Source organism: Hyla sarda, chromosome 3 (assembly GCF_029499605.1).
Source record: "Hyla sarda isolate aHylSar1 chromosome 3, aHylSar1.hap1, whole genome shotgun sequence".
Classification (NCBI taxonomy): domain Eukaryota; kingdom Metazoa; phylum Chordata; class Amphibia; order Anura; family Hylidae; genus Hyla; species Hyla sarda.
In genome coordinates, this window is record NC_079191.1 from 54,033,057 (window position 1) to 54,049,459 (window position 16,403).

Sequence of the window (16,403 nt, forward strand, 5' to 3'; positions counted from 1 at the left end):
GTTGATCGATTCTCCAGAATGGCACATTTCATCCCTCTTCCTGGTCTTCCTTCAGCGCCTCAGTTGGCTAAACAATTTTTTGTACACATTTTTCGTCTTCACGGGTTGCCTACGCAGATCGTCTCGGATAGAGGCGTCCAATTCGTGTCTAAATTCTGGAGGGCTCTCTGTAAACAACTCAAGATTAAATTAAATTTTTCTTCTGCATATCATCCCCAATCCAATGGACAAGTAGAAAGAATTAACCAGGTCTTGGGTGATTATTTACGACATTTTGTTTCCTCCCGCCAGGATGACTGGGCAGATCTCCTTCCATGGGCCGAATTCTCGTATAACTTCAGAGTCTCTGAATCTTCCTCCAAATCCCCATTTTTCGTGGTGTACGGCCGTCACCCTCTTCCCCCCCTCCCTACTCCCTTGCCCTCTGGTTTGCCCGCTGTAGATGAAGTGACTCGTGATCTTTCCATCATATGGAGAGAGACCCAAAATTCTCTCTTACAGGCTTCATCACGCATGAAGAAGTTCGCGGATAAGAAAAGAAGAGCTCCTCCCATTTTTTCCCCTGGAGACAAGGTATGGCTCTCCGCTAAATATGTCCGCTTCCGTGTCCCTAGCTACAAGTTGGGACCACGCTATCTTGGTCCTTTCAAAATTTTGTGCCAGATTAATCCTGTCTCTTACAAACTTCTTCTTCCTCCTTCTCTTCGTATTCCTAATGCCTTTCACGTTTCTCTTCTTAAACCACTCATCATCAACCGTTTCTCTCCCAAATCTGTTCCTCCCACTCCTGTTTCCGGCTCCTCGGACATCTTCTCCGTCAAAGAGATTCTGGCATCAAAAAAGGTCAGAGGGAAAACCTTTTTTTTAGTGGATTGGGAGGGTTGTGGTCCAGAAGAGAGATCCTGGGAACCTGAGGACAATATCCTAGACAAAAGTCTGCTCCTCAGGTTCTCAGGTTCTAAGAAGAGGGGGAGACCCAAGGGGAGGGGTACTGTTACGCCGAGCGCTCCGGGTCCCCGCTCCTCCCCGGAGCGCTCGCTACACTCTCCTCACTGCAGCGCTCCGGTCAGATCCACTGACCCGGGGCGCTGCGATACTGCCTCCAGCCGGGATGCGATTCGCGATGCGGGTAGCGCCCGCTCGCGATGCGCACCCCGGCTCCCGTACCTGACTCGCTCTCCGTCGGTCCTGTCCCGGCGCGCGCGGCCCCGCTCCTTAGGGCGCGCGCGCGCCGGGTCTTTGCGATTTAAAGGGCCACTGCGCCGCTGATTGGCGCAGTGGTTCCAATTAGTCTGATCACCTGTGCACTTCCCTATATCACCTCACTTCCCTTGCACTTCCTTGCCGGATCTTGTTGCCATTGTGCCAGTGAAAGCGTTTCCTTGTGTGTTCCTAGCCTGTGTTCCAGACCTCCTGCCGTTGCCCCTGACTACGATCCTTGCTGCCTGCCCCGACCTTCTGCTACGTCCGACCTTGCTTCTGTCTACTCCCTTGTACCGCGCCTATCTTCAGCAGCCAGAGAGGTGAGCCGTTGCTAGTGGATACGACCTGGTCACTACCGCCGCAGCAAGACCATCCCGCTTTGCGGCGGGCTCTGGTGAAAACCAGTAGTGACTTAGAACCGATCCACTAGCACGGTCCACGCCAATCCCTCTCCGGCACAGAGGATCCACTACCTGCCAGCCGGCATCGTGACAGTAGCAGGGTAAGGACACGGAACAAGGGTCAAGTACACGGATAACAGGAACAATGGAACACAGAAGCTTTCTCTCATGCACTAGGGCAACAAAGATCCGGCAGCGAGTCATGGGAGGAACTGATACTCAAAAGGGAAAGTGCAGCTGAATTCACTAATTAAGGGTGTACTGGCCCTTTAAATGTAAGCGCTCCAGCGCGTGCGTGCCCTAGAAGGCTGGTGCACGCATGCTGGGACTGAGAACACGGAAGACCAGTGAGATGAGTGACAGGCTGGAACTCGCATGCGGGTGCGTCCTGCGTTGTGAATGCCAGCACTGCCGGCAGCGGGGACATGACGGGAGAGTGCTCACGGCCAGCGTGTCTGGCCAGAGTCTGACAATACACCAGTGCTGAAGTCAGGAAGGTTAACTCCTCCCATCCCAGGGAGAACTAACACAGAAACTGTTCAGACACAAACAATGTTTGAACAGGACCCAAAGCAGAAAATACAAAATACAGATAAACAGACATTATACGCCACTTACCTGTCCTACGAGCCATTTTCATGGCAAATATAATAGATATTGTAAATAATTACATTGCCACATAGCTTTATTTAACTGAAATCCATTCCATTTAGTTTTACAACAGTAATTGTTATGGAGGTAAAATTAAAAGGAATTTGTCATCAGAAAATAAACTATTCTTTAAAGCAAGTCTTTAAGATAAACATATTTTTTAAGGGTTTTTGGTGATTTTTTTTTCTAGTTTTTAATTTTACTATCTCTATTTTAAAATAATCCTGAAATCTTGCAGCTTCTATTCTAGCCTCTAGGCATGAAACAAAGCTAAGACTTACAGTTCTGTACAGATAACGTCCCAGCAGTGTCCTCCTTATTATGAAAGACAGAATTACAGTGAAAGGTGACACCATTTATAGTTAACAGAGGTACATACAAAAGCTGTTGCTAACAGTTCAGCCTCAACTTCCCTCTAGTATGACCTTTGCAAAGGTCACACAGCACACCCAGACACCTTTCCCATTTATTTGAAATGGGACAGCTTCAGTCTATTGTTGCATCTGTCCATGGGGTTGCTGTAAAGCATATCTCTAAATGTTAAAAACAGCTCTATCAGCATGACAGCCCCTACAATAATGTACAAAAAAATAAAATAATATGACAATCAGAAAATAAAAACAGATTAGAAAAAAATCTGGCCGATGTCTCAGTAGCTGTCTATAATTAGTAAAAAAAATCTAGGTCATACATTATAGGTCGTACAGGGGACTCCTATTTGGCCATTTATGTACCATAATATGTCTATATATTGGCACATACTATTGCACTTATTCTGGAACATAGACATGCCAAAAAAAAAGTGTCTCCTTTTTAAAATACCTTTTTATATATATTTTTTTTTTACTCTAAATGAGATGTTTAAACAAGTTTTAATGGACACTGTCAGAATCAAAACTTTTTATATGTTGCACATCTTGGCAAAACCATTTTAATATAAAATGTATCTTATTTTTATAAAAAAAAAAAAACTTGGCTCACAAAAAATAAGACCACTAGGGTTCACCATATTTTTCAGAACATAATCCTGTTGGGCTGCAGCATCATCTTTGTCCCAGGACAAAGTCCTGGAAGTGATAGTGGGACTAGCACTCCTCTGTGCTAATTTCTGTCCTGTCTATAAGACTCCAGTCTGAAAACAGAAAGGAGGGGGTTACAAGGCAGCCTGCAGTGTTTGTTTGAAAAGACCCAGCATGGCACAGCAGACTCAGGAAGGAAGTAAATGCATGGTAAGGATGGCAGACTCAGTGCTTACCTCGGACACACCTCTTCCTGAGCAATGGATGTCAGAATGAGTGAGCAGAAGAACAGATGGATTTGTGAGCCAAATACAGAAACTAGACACATAAAAACATTTTGTTTGCCTGTTAAATGGATTTTTTTAAATCTCAAAATATAGACCAAAAAACTGTGAAGAGATATGGCCTTACACAAAATATTATCCAGGTGCAGAGTAAAAATACTGTAAGCAAATGCTCTGCTACATTTCTTGGGTTTGGATCACAGTAAATTCATCATTCCTTTTCACTTGTCCCTTTCTTGTGCACGAATGGCAAATGTAACATTTTTGTTAAATAGTGTATTTTATATTAATTGTGTATATTCTAGATTTCTCTTTTGAAGTATTTTATGTCTGCATTAAAAATTAAACCAGTAAAGTAAACATTTCCCAAGGCTCTTTACAATGGGGAAATAATGATCACAGTTGACTGCACCGCATGCTAGCTGGTTATAAATGGTAATGTCTCGCGAATATGCTGATGTAGTGGAAAATTATCTTCAGATTCTATGGAACTAAGTAATATCTAATTATTTCCAAGCAAAGGGAAAGTTTACAAGTGCATATCCAGTTAAATACCTTTACCCTCTAATTCAACATTTCCAATTAAATTACTGTGCAGCCAGATATAGATTGAATTTCCTTTTTTTTCTGTACAAACAGTATGTGATTGGAAAAAAAATAAGTCTAGTTTCTCCTATTTGTTGAATTGGTGGCTGAAATAATTTGAAATCTGACGATTGCTATAATATAGGCGATGTGAAGGGTAATGTTAAGGCAAAAGTTTATGATTGTCACAGTATCAAGCCTACCGTGTTAAGTTGCAGCTGCAATTGACATTTAGATGGATAATTTTTTCTAAGCTAAATTGGCCCACAATACAATTACATAATGTGCCAGGGGTTACTTTCTTCAATAGAGAGCTCTAAATCCCTGTGTGACTATAGAGTGAAAGGTTTTGGTGAGCTCAATTTATTTGGGAGTATAATTGTCATCGGACACCCACTGACCAGCTTGTTTTCTGCCATCGGTATCCGACAATGGTTAAAAAAAAAAAAAAAAACTGTTGGAGAGGCTCTTGTGCGACTAGCAACCAAAAGACCAGAGCTGCCCAAATGACACCTATACTCATGGTGTCTGGCAAAAGATTAAGTAGAAGAAGAAATTGGGGCTCAGGGTCATGAATATTGAATCAAATAATATTTATTAATAAAATATAATATTATATTGTGTGTTGTGTCCTTGTGGGTCAACAGGAACACTAGATAGCTTATAGATAGAAAATTGATAAAAATGGCAATAGAAATTGCATAAAATATGGTAAAAATATGACCACACACTTATAATAAATTCGTCCTGGAGAACACAATGGACAGTATACTGCGTTGTAGATTTTCTCTATTCAGTGATCACTCTTAAATGTTGGATATGAGATACAGTGGAGTCTCTGTTAAGCTTTTTCACTGTATGCACTGTGATAATACACATAAATTATAAGGGTAGGTAAATGGTACCTTACAGTAAGTGTTGGTCTTTGTCCACATCCCGGCTCTCTTTGCAAGAGAGAGAGCTGCTGGAGACTCTTTGCTGGAGACTCGGCCGTCTCTCAAATTCGCAGCGCAGATGATGGTGGGCTCCAGTTTGGTGGTCTTCAGTTCTTCTCCTGTGCTCGGCGGTTACAGATCCCGGCGGCGTCCTCGTGCTAGTGTAATGCGCGCTGTCATGGGTTGATTGACAGATCAGGTGATGCCGATTTGTTAGACAGATGTGCACCAAAAATGTGCTGTATCTCAATAATAAGGTTAGTGGTGGTCGCAAATATAGTGTTCGGCTGGACGCGTTTCAGGACCCCCGTAGGTCCTTTCTTCAGCAGCTTAACATACATCATGTATGTTAAGCTGCTGAGTGAATATTTATTCTGTAGGTCCATATGGTTACAATGATACCAAATTGATATAGTTTATTATTATGTTACTGTTACGCCGAGCGCTCCGGGTCCCCGCTCCTCCCCGGAGCGCTCGCAACATCCTCGCTACTGCAGCGCCCCGGTCAGATCCACTGACCGGGTGCGCTGCGATACCGCCTCCAGCCGGGATGCGATTCGCGATGTGGGTGGCGCCCGCTCGCGATGCGCACCCCGGCTCCCGTACCTGACTCGCTCTCCGTCGGTCCTGTCCCGGCGCGCGCGGCCCCGCTCCCTAGGGCGCACGCGCGCCGGGTCTCTGCGATTTAAAGGGCCACTGCGCCCCTGATTGGCGCAGTTGTTCTAATTAGTGTGTTCACCTGTGAACTCCCTATGTATACCTCACTTCCCCTGCACTCCCTCGCCGGATCTTGTTGCCATCGTGCCAGTGAAAGCGTTTCCTTGTGTGTTCCTAGCCTGTGTTCCAGACCTCCTGCCGTTGCCCCTGACTACGATCCTTGCTGCCTGCCCCGACCTTCTGCTACGTCCGACCTTGCTCTTGTCTACTCCCTTGTACCGCGCCTATCTTCAGCAGTCAGAGAGGTTGAGCCGTTGCTAGTGGATACGACCTGGTTACTACCGCCGCTGCAAGACCATCCCGCTTTGCGGCGAGCTCTGGTGAATACCAGTAGTAACTTAGAACCGGTCCACTAGCACGGTCCACGCCAATCCCTCTCTGGCACAGAGGATCCACCTCCTGCCAGCCGGCATCGTGACAGTAGATCCGGCCATGGATCCCGCTGAAGTTCCACTGCCAGTTGTCGCCGACCTCACCACGGTGGTCGCCCAGCAGTCACAACAGATAGCGCAACAAGGCCATCAGCTGTCTCAACTGACCGTGATGCTACAGCAGCTTCTACCACAGCTTCAGCAATCATCTCCTCCGCCAGCTCCTGCACCTCCTCCGCAGCGAGTGGCCGCTTCCGGCCTACGACTATCCTTGCTGGATAAATTTGATGGGGACTCTAAGTTTTGCCGTGGCTTTCTTTCACAATGTTCCCTGCACTTGGAGATGATGTCGGACCAGTTTCCTACTGAAAGGTCTAAGGTGGCTTTCGTAGTCAGCCTTCTGTCTGGGAAAGCTCTGTCATGGGCCACACCGCTCTGGGACCGCAATGACCCCATCACTGCCTCTGTACACTCCTTCTTCTCGGAAATTCGAAGTGTCTTTGAGGAACCTGCCCGAGCCTCTTCTGCTGAGACTGCCCTGCTGAACCTGGTCCAGGGTAATTCTTCCGTTGGCGAGTACGCCATACAATTCCGTACTCTTGCTTCCGAACTATCCTGGAATAATGAGGCCCTCTGCGCGACCTTTAAAAAAGGCCTATCCAGCAACATTAAAGATGTTCTGGCCGCACGAGAAATTCCTGCTAACCTGCATGAACTCATTCATCTAGCCACTCGCATTGACATGCGTTTTTCCGAAAGGCGTCAGGAGCTCCGCCAGGATATGGACTTTGTTCGCACGAGGCGTTTTTTCTCCCCGGCTCCTCTCTCCTCTGGTCCTCTGCAATCCGTCCCTGTGCCTCCCGCCGTGGAGGCTATGCAAGTTGACCGGTCTCGCTTGACACCTCAAGAGAGGACACGACGCCGCATGGAGAATCTTTGCCTGTACTGTGCCGGTACCGAACACTTCCTGAAGGATTGTCCTATCCGTCCTCCCCGCCTGGAAAGACGTACGCTGACTCCGCACAAAAGTGAGACAGTTCTTGATGTCAACTCTGCTTCTCCACGCCTTACTGTGCCTGTGCGGATATCTGCCTCTACCTTCTCCTTCTCTACTATGGCCTTCTTGGATTCCGGATCTGCAGGAAATTTTATTTTGGCCTCTCTCATCAACAGGTTCAACATCCCGGTGACCAGTCTCGCCAGACCCCTCTACATCAATTGTGTTAACAATGAAAGATTGGACTGTACCGTACGTTACCGCACGGAGCCCCTCCTAATGTGCATCGGACCTCATGACGAAAAAATTGAGTTTTTGGTCCTCTCCAATTGCACTTCTGAAATTCTCCTTGGACTACCATGGCTTCGACGCCATTCCCCAACCCTTGATTGGTCCACAGGAGAGATCAAGAGCTGGGGTACTTCTTGTTTCAAGGACTGTCTTAAACCGGTTCCCAGTACTCCCTGCCGTGACCCTGTGGTTCCCCCTGTAACCGGTCTCCCTAAGGCTTATATGGACTATGCTGACGTATTTTGCAAAAAACAAGCTGAGACTTTACCTCCTCACAGGCCTTATGACTGTCCTATTGACCTCCTCCCGGGTACTACTCCACCCCGGGGCAGAATTTATCCTCTGTCCACCCCAGAGACTCTTGCTATGTCTGAATACATCCAGGAAAATTTAAAAAAGGGGTTTATCCGCAAATCCTCCTCTCCTGCCGGAGCTGGATTTTTCTTTGTGTCCAAAAAGGATGGCTCCCTACGTCCTTGCATTGACTACCGCGGACTTAATAAAATCACGGTAAAGAACCGCTACCCCCTACCTCTTATCTCAGAACTCTTTGATCGCCTTCAAGGTGCCCACATCTTTACCAAACTGGACTTAAGAGGTGCTTATAATCTCATCCGCATCAGGGAGGGGGACGAATGGAAAACTGCATTTAACACTAGAGATGGACACTTTGAGTATCTGGTCATGCCCTTTGGCCTGTGCAACGCCCCTGCCGTCTTCCAAGACTTTGTTAATGAACTTTTTGTTAATGAACTTAGAAGAACACCGCCAGCATGTCCGCATGGTTCTTCAGAGACTTCGAGACAATCAACTTTATGCCAAAATGGAGAAATGTCTGTTTGAATGTCAATCTCTTCCTTTCCTAGGATACTTGGTCTCTGGCCAGGGACTACAAATGGACCCAGATAAACTCTCTGCCGTCTTAGATTGGCCACGCCCCTCCGGACTCCGTGCTATCCAACGTTTTTTGGGGTTCGCCAATTATTACAGACAATTTATTCCACATTTTTCCACTATTGTGGCTCCTATCGTGGCTTTAACCAAAAAGAATGCCAATCCTAAGTCCTGGCCTCCTCAAGCGGAAGATGCATTTAAACGGCTCAAGTCTGCCTTTTCTTCTGCTCCCGTGCTCTCCAGACCTGACCCATCTAAACCCTTCCTATTGGAGGTTGATGCCTCCTCAGTGGGAGCTGGAGCGGTCCTTCTACAAAAAAATTCTTCCAGGCATGCTGTTACTTGTGGTTTTTTTTCTAGGACCTTCTCTCCGGCGGAGAGGAACTACTCCATCGTGGATCGAGAGCTACTGGCCATTAAATTAGCACTTGAGGAATGGAGGCATCTGCTGGAGGGATCAAAATTTCCAGTTATCATTTACACCGATCACAAGAATCTCTCCTATCTCCAGTCTGCCCAACGGCTGAATCCTCGCCAGGCCAGGTGGTCTCTGTTCTTTGCCCGGTTTAATTTTGAAATTCATTTTCGCCCTGCCGACAAGAACATTAGGGCCGATGCTCTCTCTCGTTCCTCGGATGCCTCGGAAGTAGAGCTCTCTCCGCAACACATCATTCCCCCTGACTGCCTGATCTCCACTTCTCCAGCCTCCATCAGGCAAACTCCTCCAGGGAAGACCTTCGTTTCTTCACGCCAACGCCTCGGAATCCTCAAATGGGGTCACTCCTCCCACCTCGCTGGCCATGCGGGCATCAAAAAGTCCTTGCAACTCATCTCTCGTTTCTATTGGTGGCCGACTCTGGAGACGGATGTTGTTGATTTTGTGCGGGCCTGCACTGTCTGTGCCCGAGATAAGACTCCTCGCCAGAAGCCTGCTGGTCTCCTTCATCCTCTGCCTGTCCCCGAACAGCCTTGGTCTCTGATTGGTATGGACTTTATTACAGACTTACCCCCATCCCGTGGCAACACTGTTGTTTGGGTGGTCGTTGATCGATTTTCCAAGATGGCACATTTTATTCCTCTTCCTGGTCTTCCTTCAGCGCCTCAGTTGGCAAAACAATTTTTTGTACACATTTTTCGTCTTCACGGTTTGCCCACGCAGATCGTCTCGGATAGAGGCGTCCAATTCGTGTCAAAATTCTGGAGGGCTCTCTGTAAACAACTCAAGATTAAATTAAACTTCTCTTCTGCTTATCATCCTCAATCCAATGGGCAAGTAGAAAGAATTAACCAGGTCCTGGGTGACTATTTACGGCATTTTGTTTCCTCCCGCCAGGATGACTGGGCAGATCTTCTACCATGGGCCGAATTCTCGTTCAACTTCAGAGTCTCTGAATCTTCTTCCAAATCCCCATTTTTCGTGGAGCACGGCCGTCACCCTCTTCCCCCCCTCCCTACTCCCTTGCCCTCTGGTTTGCCCGCTGTGGATGAAGTAACTCGTGATCTTTCCACCATATGGAAAGAGACCCAAAATTCTCTCTTACAGGCTTCATCTCGCATGAAAAAGTTTGCCGATAAGAAAAGAAGAGCTCCCCCCATTTTTTCTCCCGGAGACAAGGTATGGCTCTCCGCTAAATATGTCCGCTTCCGTGTCCCCAGCTACAAATTGGGACCACGCTATCTTGGTCCTTTCAAAGTCTTGTGCCAAATTAATCCTGTCTCTTACAAACTTCTTCTTCCTCCTTCTCTTCGTATTCCTAATGCCTTTCATGTCTCTCTTCTTAAACCACTCATCATCAACTGTTTCTCTCCCAAACTTGTTTCTCCCACTCCTGTTTCCGGTTCTTCTGACATCTTCTCCGTAAAGGAGATACTGGCCTCCAAGAAGGTCAGAGGGAAAACTTTTTTTTTGGTTGCTTGGGAGGGCTGTGGTCCTGAAGAGAGATCCTGGGAACCTGAGCAAAATATCCTAGACAAAAGTCTGGTCCTCAGGTTCTCAGGCTCCAAGAAGAGGGGGAGACCCAAGGGGGGGGGTACTGTTACGCCGAGCGCTCCGGGTCCCCGCTCCTCCCCGGAGCGCTCGCAACATCCTCGCTACTGCAGCGCCCCGGTCAGATCCACTGACCGGGTGCGCTGCGATACCGCCTCCAGCCGGGATGCGATTCGCGATGCGGGTGGCGCCCGCTCGCGATGCGCACCCCGGCTCCCGTACCTGACTCGCTCTCCATCGGTCCTGTCCCGGCGCGCGCGGCCCCGCTCCCTAGGGCGCGCGCGCGCCGGGTCTCTGCGATTTAAAGGGCCACTGCGCCCCTGATTGGCGCAGTTGTTCTAATTAGTGTGTTCACCTGTGCACTCCCTATGTATACCTCACTTCCCCTGCACTCCCTCGCCGGATCTTGTTGCCATCGTGCCAGTGAAAGCGTTTCCTTGTGTGTTCCTAGCCTGTGTTCCAAACCTCCTGCCGTTGCCCCTGACTACGATCCTTGCTGCCTGCCCCGACCTTCTGCTACGTCCGACCTTGCTCTTGTCTACTCCCTTGTACCGCACCTATCTTCAGCAGTCAGAGAGGTTGAGCCGTTGCTAGTGGATACGACCTGGTTACTACCGCCGCTGCAAGACCATCCCGCTTTGCGGCGGGCTCTGGTGAATACCAGTAGTAACTTAGAACCGGTCCACTAGCACGGTCCACGCCAATCCCTCTCTGGCACAGAGGATCCACCTCCTGCCAGCCGGCATCGTGACAGTTACTATAAAAAAAAGCACCACATGCACCAAAATTAGTATGTTTAAAATTGTCATCTTCTGAGCCCTTTACCTTTTTTATTTTTCCATATACAGAGCTGGTGTGAGGGCTTATATTTTTGTGCCGTGATCTGAAGTTTTTATCGGTACCATGATTGTTTTGATGGGAATTCAACTTGAGAAAGAACAGACATAGTTGAAGATCCACAACATGCAGGGGACCCACTACTTACAGGTGGCAGTGACGTGGCTAGTGGGCTTGGACTTCATGATCATAAAGTACACTAACGACCTGTTAGTTGAATAAATGTTGCTGAGAAACATTAGATCAAGGTGCATGTTGTGGATGTGCAACCATGTCTGTATTTTCTCAAGTTGAATCCATATTGTTTTGATGGGACTTTTTGATCGCTTTTTATAAAAAAAAATTTAGGGTATACAAAGTGACCAAAAATATGCATTTTTATTTACGTGTACATCATTGACTGTGCGTTATAGTTTGGACATTTACACACATGGTAATACCACATATGTTTATTTTTGTTTAAATATTTTTTTTCATGGGAAAAGGGGGGGGGATTCAAACTTTTATTCAGGAAGGGGTTAAATCCCATTTATTAACTTTTTTTTTTCTTACTATTTTTTAGCCCCCAATACATGCAATCCTTTGATTGCATACACTGAACAATGAAATGCCATAGCATATCATTGATCAGTGTTATCTGCGCTCGATTGCTCAAGCCTGGATCTCAGGATTGGAGCAATCAAACGCCGATCGAACAATTGGAAGGAGGGTAAGTACCCTCCCGCTGTCCTCTCAGCTGTTCGGAATGCCGTAGCGGCGCTCCTGAACAGCTCCGCTGAGCTAACCGGCAGTATTTTCTCCCGTTTTTTTTTTATTGCATCATCTAAAGGGTTAATACCAGACATCAGCTTGATCGGCGATGTCTGATATTAGCCACGGGTCCTGGCTGCTGATAGCAACCGGGGCCCCGCAGGTACGAAGCGCACTCAGCTCCTGAGCGAGCTTCACATACCAGGAGCTGGCCTGTGTAAATATGGTCGTTAAGGAGTTAAATGTTATCTTGCTAGTTTCAAAGTTTTCTTTCTATAGGGGTGAAACCACACAATCTGGTTGCATTGCAGTTGTGTTACAGTTTGCCACATTTAGGGCACATTCACATGGCAGAAAGTCTGCCTAGAAAGAATCCCAGTAGAGACTCCGTAAGCAGCATGTGATGGTGATAGGACCACTCAGAAATTCGCCATTCCCATAGATGACAGTATATTTACAAGAGTATTCTACTAAAATAATAAACATGTTCATTCTTTCTGCAGAGTCTGGAATTTGAATTTCCTTGACCGATACTTCCATCACAGAATTCACAGTGCAGCAGAATCCCATTAAAAACAATTGGAGACTGCTGCCTCGGAATTCCGCCGTGTGAATGGGCCCTTAAATTCATCGACATGGCACTTGCTCGTCAGTCAAGATCTGCACATGGATGCATATATAAAATGTGCAGACTTCATCCTGAAGCCTACTTCTTGCTTTTCTTTATTTTGAGGCTTTTATGGCTTGCAATAACACCAAAGTATTTTTTTTTGTTGTTGTTATTTTTATACAAACTGACAGGAAAGTCTATGTAAAAAAAAAAAGAAAAAGTCCCTAAAATATATAATACCTATGTTACAATGTTACACCTAGAGTAAGTTTTGGTTCCAGAATGCTTAGAGAATTGCCATCAGACTTTTAATGTAAGTTGGCACAAGAGTTTTTTTTTTTTTTCTGTCATCTCTGCATCATGCCCTTCAAGCCGGTTTCCATATATTCCTCTTACTCCTTAGTGAAAATGTCATTATATTTAAAGGAAGATTCGAAGGGCATCCTGACTTACCTTAGGGAGATGTTCTCTCTGAGATAAACAGACAGAAATAGGACATCTACATGGTGTTGTTCATTTTTTAAGCATTTTTAGACAACTGTGTACAGATATTGAACATTATCCTCAGGACGATATTTCCTTTTTTGACAACTATGTGTACATGTTGAAACCGCAGATTTAAGTTATTCATAATATTGATATATCTGTTTTACCAAAAATTGAGCATCCATTGCAGGCATTTGTTTGTTTTTTTCAATACATTTTCTATTTTTCACATTTAACTACACCTTTCCTCATAAAATCACCTTTTTATTTCCTAGAAGGACAAAAAAGTATGGAGGGGCTCTACCTTGTATACTATCCTCAGTGGGTATATACAGGTGTACCCGGGCCCAAACCTGTCAATCACTGTACTAACCTGCAGTGTTAGGCGCAACTCTTCTGTACGCCAAATCACATGGGTTGCCACAGCACCTTGTGCGACAACACTTCAGACGCAGTCAAGAAGTAGAAAGGACATCAGAAACGCCAGTACTCGGCAAAGGAAAAAATAAACACTTCTAGGGGGCAGCAGCCTCTGTACATTCCAACTAAGTCAGAGAATTGTTAAAAACGTAATATGCTTTCTACTTGTAATGTGCTTTAGCTATGCTGCATCAGAGCCTTCAGTAAATAATGTTAAAATAACACAAAAATGAAAACCCTGAGACTAGTGGCTTTATTCACGTAAAAGTAAAATGAAAAAAATCTGAAAAAATTGCAGATCAAGAATAAAATAAAGTCTCTCACAAAATATATCCTCGGCACAGCTAGCGTGTGTATACATGGACAGGTGCTGCAGCTCTTATGACCAATGCATACGACCTCTTCGGTACTCACATGAAATGATTATGGCAATTTTACAGCAAAAGGTAATAGAAATGGAGCACTCACCAGGTCAGTGGGGAGGGGGGGGGGGAGTGCACTACATGCGTGATACTGACCATTGCACATACACTCCCCCCTCCCGTCCCCCACTGCTTTTGTCCGCTCCCCTGCACATGTGATGAATTTATGAAATAAAGAATACAGTCTTCAAGCTACTGACCTGGTGAGTGCTCCATTTCTATTACCTTTTGCTGTAAAATTACAATAAAAAAAATAGTTATCTCCCCATGATAATCATATAGGGCCGCAAAGATTACTTCAGTGAGGCCTGTAGGATTCTGGGGGATACTAATTATTATACAGTTATTGACACTGACCCACAGAAGGAGTTTGTGAAAAGATATTGCAAAATATTGGATAAGGCAGAGAAGAGATTTCTATTGGTTGAATAACCATGTACCCCTTTTTTCTATCACTTTCCAAAAATTCCCAAGGGTATAGTTAACCCACCGGGACACCCAATCATCTCGGGGATAGAGTCTTTAACATCGCAACTCTTGCACTGTATTGATTTCTATCTTCAAAATCTTGTGGTACAATTAACTTCCCACTTATGCAACCCAGGAGCATTATTTGGGGACCTCCTAGTGATAGGTTGGAAGAGGGAATATAGCTTTTTAACTCTTGAATTTTACTTGGTTTATTCCAATATCCTGCATGGACTAGGATTGGAAAAAAACTAATTTATTTAAAGTACAACGCGTTTCAAAGCCATTCTGGCTTCTTTTCCAGGTGCAAGAATAATAAAAAAGTAGCAGATCTGAAACCTTAGTCACATGACCAAAAAGCCTACAAATAAAATCCAAATACGAAGGTCCCTCTCACATCAATTGATTATACCGCTTACAAATTTCTCATACACCTGTGATATCAAAACTGCTGGGAGTTGTAGTCCCATTCCTGCACATTACTTTACATAACGAATAGGCATGTATTTCAAGTGTCATAAATACATAATCCATAATCCAAAAATATATCGGACATAAATATTCATAAACACAAATATACATATGTAGCCATAATATCCCCTTATCTATGAAACATAAATAATAATATATAAAAACATACATATATTACCATAAAGTGCTTATATCTAAGACATGTCCTTTCTATAATTTCATTCAAATCCTCAGGCAGGCATAAAAGTGTTACATTTAAATATCCATTAGGATTCCCTGGTAATTAATCTTTGAAAGCAATTAGGAAAGGACAACGGGATAGTTTTATTAAGAGACAAACTTAAAACATCCTTATTCCCCCCATGTGCTAAACAGATGATGTTAGGATTTTATTTGTAGGCTTTTTTCATGTGATCAAGGTTTCAGGTATTCAGTTTGTTACCTTTTACTTATTATTGTATCTGAGGAAGAAGCCGGACCAGTTTTGAAACACGCTGTACTATTAATAAATTAGTATTTTTTTAAATATTTCTTTTAATCAGCCTGTTGTTTTTATATGTGATGGCACCCAGATTTCCTCAAGGCGAAAGTAGTGGTGGTAATTTGCACCTTGGAGCATATTTGGGGAGGAGCAGCAGCCCAGCTGAATAGAGCCTTGGATTTTATTCTGGTGTGTTTGTACAACCCTGATAGGTGAGGGGTTTCTGTACCATCTATCTCACCTATGTCAGTAATTTATGGTTCTACACATGGGGGGCACTCTTGTTTCCTATTTGTTTTTAATGAAGAGCAGCTTGATTTATTTTTTAAGTGGCCTTCATTTTATTTAAACACTTAAGGTGTTTATTTGGAAGAGAAATTGTTCCAAAAGCTACTGCTATAGGAACTTGAGCCACGCCCAGTTATGCTAATTGTTTATGGGGTCATCCTAGTCCTTATACATACAGCATTCCTCCTGGGCAGGGCTTGAATCCTTATGCATATAGCAGTCCTCCTGGGTTTGGCTTGAATCCTTATGCATAGAGCAGTCCTCCTGGGCAGGGCTTGAGTCTTTTTTTTACAGCAGGAATGTCACTCCATATAACAGGTGTACTGCAGGACCAGCCGAGTCTTGTGCCCATCCTTTGTATTGTAAGCATTTGGGCAAGTAATGATCAGTTAGAAGGCAGCTGCTGTGGAAATCCTCTCATTCACTGAGCCCCCACCCTCCCTCAGTATTCACAGTCTTCTCTTCCAGCCTTTTTGCAAGTTCACTTTTCGGTAAACATTACATGTTATCTTTATACTGTAGGTCCACATGATTTACATGATACCCACTTTATACAGGTTTTGTTTTATTTTACAACTTTTAAAAAGTTGTTTAATAACTTTTTGCATGAAAATGAATATGCTTAACGGCTTAAGGATGCAGGGCGTACATGTACGCCCTAATGTCCTGGCACTCAACATCTCAGGGCGTACCTGTACGCCCTGGTCCCGTTTATCGGGTTTAAACCATTCTTAACAGCAAAGAACTGGTTAAACTCAGTGGGACCCAGTTGCTACTGGCAGCCAGGACTCACGGCTAATGCCGGGCACCGCCAATCGGGCCGATGCCTGGCATT